This window comes from Electrona antarctica, assembly GCF_951216825.1.
Source record: "Electrona antarctica genome assembly, chromosome: 2".
Classification (NCBI taxonomy): Eukaryota; Metazoa; Chordata; class Actinopteri; order Myctophiformes; family Myctophidae; genus Electrona; species Electrona antarctica.
In genome coordinates this window covers 17,147,313-17,150,988 of record NC_136807.1, presented here as the reverse complement: position 1 = coordinate 17,150,988, position 3,676 = coordinate 17,147,313, and positions in this window count along the sequence as shown.

Here is a 3,676-nt window from a genome sequence, read left to right as displayed (position 1 = left end):
TCTGACTTTTTATTCAAGCACAGAGAGAGAATTAGGAATTCACACACGCGCGCGTGCACACACGCACACGCACACACACACACACACACACACACACACACACACACACACACACACACACACACACACACACACACACACACACACACACAGTATTGATTATTATTACATTTTATGCAAGTATTGTATTGATTTATACAATTTAAAAAAAAAGTGATAAACAACCTTGTGGGTTGTTATCAATGATAAACCACAACCACCAGAATGCTGTTAGGCATCTGTAGCCCCCCTTTATTCTCTCTTGTCCCTCTCCATTTGTCTCTTACTTACCTTCCCATCGTTTCGCCTCTCTTCCTCTCTGTTTCTCCCTCCCTATATAGGCCTATCTTGATTTGCTTCCCCAAAATGTTTCCACAAACATGTTCGAAGCCATTCAGAAATGGACTTCAATGAGGAATGCCAGCCTTTTTTTTATAGAGAGGGAGGGAAATGGAGGTCTTCGGCCACCACAATGTTATGAGTGTTCGTTGGAGAAATACACGCAACTGAAACATTAAAATGTCACCTTAAATAGGCCTACAGACTTTAAAGAGGCATGAAGCAGAGAGCGGACAATTCAGTCATTCACCAATGCTCTCTGAGAAACCCAGTGGCCAACTGTACAAGACTCTAGTTGTACTGGACAGTGTGTGTGTGTGTGTGTGTGTGTGTGTGTGTGTGTGTGTCTGTGTGAGAGAGAGAGAGAGAGAGAGAGAGAGAGAGAGAGAGAGAGAGAGAGAGAGAGAGAGAGAGAGAGAGAGAGAGAGAGCGCTCCTGTGCAAATACTCCCAAATGTATTTCATGTATGTACTGTAAGAGGAGCTCGTGTTCTTAGTCAACTTTCCTCATGGTTAAAACTTAAAAGTGATTAAGTATCATGTTTCACCCAGAGCTATTTCCTGGTTAAAAACCCCAGACATACTTACAGCAGGGGGCGCCAGATACCACAGGCTGAGAGAATGAGAGCGGAAATGTGGATTGAGGGAGAGAGAGAGAGAGTGGGGTTACAGCTTAGAGTATACTCTAAGGGTTACAGCCAGGGAAGGAAGAATGAATGAGAGGGGATGAAGGGAAGAGTGGTACCGAAGAGAGGGTGCAAAATGAATGAGAGATGAAAAGATAAGAGGGATTGGTAACTACAGAGGAAGAGGAGAAGAAATGGAAAGAGCAAGGGATGTTAGATGTGTGTGTGTGTGTGTGTGTGTGTGTGTACACGTGTGTGTTTTGCATATGCAGTGCATTTCATTTGCCCATGTAAAACTATAGCAAACTTGTTGAATGCCCTCTGCTATGCACCTCATGCCCACAAGGGGGCAATACATCTGCATGCCACCACATAAGACACAGGGCAGGTCTACATGTCAAACATTGACTACTGGTAAGTATACTGTATATAGGTCCATGGTTTAAGTATTTCCCTGTGTTGTGTGCACTCACTTTATGATTGGGTACAACATGCATATCAACTTGAATTCAGCCTTCTTCCATTGTAGCTACATAGCACCTCTGCACCTTTGCGCTATTGTTCCGGATGTGCAGGGTTTTAGATGGATTGCAGAATAACAGCGTATACATATTTGATATACACCCATAACGATGATTTGATTGGCTGAGCAATGTGTGTAACCCATAGCGATGATTTAATTGGCTGAGCTTGGAATGTGATGTGTATGATGATGTATTTTCAGTGCCCCTCACTTCACACAAGTGTGATTGTTTAATAGAGTAAAAATAAATCTTGCACGCAAGCATGCTTGTGTACTCTCAGGCTGCTATATACGGTCAGTCCTCACTCCTCTGTCATCCTCCAGTATCTGTCTCTGGGGGGGAGAGAGAGAGAGAGAGAGAGAGATACAGTCCAAGTTAATTAGCTTGGATAAGTGGGTATATGGACCGTCATGGATAGAGACGTGCTTAATTGGAATGTGGCTAATGAATGTCTAGACAATGTATTATCAGAACTGATCTTAGAGCTGAGGTCAAACAGCTCCAATGTGCATGTCAGGGTTGGGCCAAACACACATTTGTTTCCAGTTTGACAATTGTGTACTTAAACAATCCAGAACTTATTTTAATTGATTTCCTACTACTGTATGTAACATTGCTGTTTACATAGCAAAACAATATATACCTGTTATCAGCCACCGAAGTAGTGGCGTGGTGTTTATCTGCAGAAACACACTGCCCTCCCGGCTATATCGCTGCATTTTACTGTAGCCCCGAAACTTGCCCGACTAAACAAACTGTGAAAGCGCCAGTGTTGAGTGTTACTGTTTTGGCAGGTAAACACCACCACACTACTCCACTGGCTGATAACTACTGGTAAATGAGCTTATATTGTAAGTTCAGTCACGCGAGAGAGACTCGCCTGGAAAAGAGCCTAGGTGGTTCGGGCATCTGGTTAGGATGCCTCTCTGGGGCGTCTCCCTAGGGAGCTCCTCGAGGCACGTCCCACTGGGAGGAGACCTCAAGGCAGACCAAGGTGCAGTTGGAGGAAACACGTCGACTCTCACTGGCCTTGGAATGTCTCGGGATCCCCCAGGAGGAAGTCACTTAAATGTTGTTCTGGAGAGGGAATTCTGGAGCTCTCTGGTGGAGCTGTTGCCCCTGCGACCCGACTACGGATAAGCGGTTGAAGATGGATGGATGGATGGATATTGTTTTGTTATGTAAACACAAAAAACTAAATTACAGGCTAAATGTTAAACAATCTATGTTAATACAATTCACTTTTTTCCCCATTATATGAAGGACCCCAATGTAAAGAAGCCCATAGGCTTTCTTGGGTTTTAAATCCTCTTAGCAGACCTTGTATTGAACTGTACTTTCATGTGCTGTCAATCAATGGGTCAAAACTAACTAGCACAAGCTGCAGCGGATGGAGGCGGCCTCCACACTGTTCTATAGAGAAATGCAGAAGACTGTCGCCGGGCAGACTGCAGCTGGTCTTGCTGGTGCTTATCAGAGTGGAACACGTCTTTCTGACAGTAGGATTGACATGTAACATGATGTCACAACCTCTCCTGTCATAAACCGATCTGCTTGAATCACAATATAGGCCAGGGTATCTAGTTTTTTCATTATATCATTTTAAAGGTAGCTCACCTGCCATTTAAATCACAATGACAGACAGAATGATCGGTAAGTTAAAGTGGACCTGCCCTTCAGTGCGTCACCCATCCCTCCTCGAGTGCTAATGGAAGATGCATGTGTCCTGGCTCTCACCTGTCACCACTCACCTATATAAGACTACGTTAATATAGTTAATATGAATCTGCCCTTTACACAGCAAGAGAGCCTGTAATGGCCTCCACCGCCCACACAGAAGGCACTCAGCATGCATGAGATGCTAGTATATTTGCACAAACATGATTACACACGTAAATGCATGTACTGTAGGCTACAGCAAAAATACAATCACATGCCCGTGCCCGTGCACGTGCACGCGCACACACACACACACACACACACACACACACACACACACACACACACACACACACACACACACACACACACACACACACACACACACACACACACACACATAGGGGAGGGCTGTCTTACTGAGACAACATGTAGTCCAGGAAGTAAGTGAGCCCTACAGTGTCATCATGGACACTGCTAAAATCTAAAA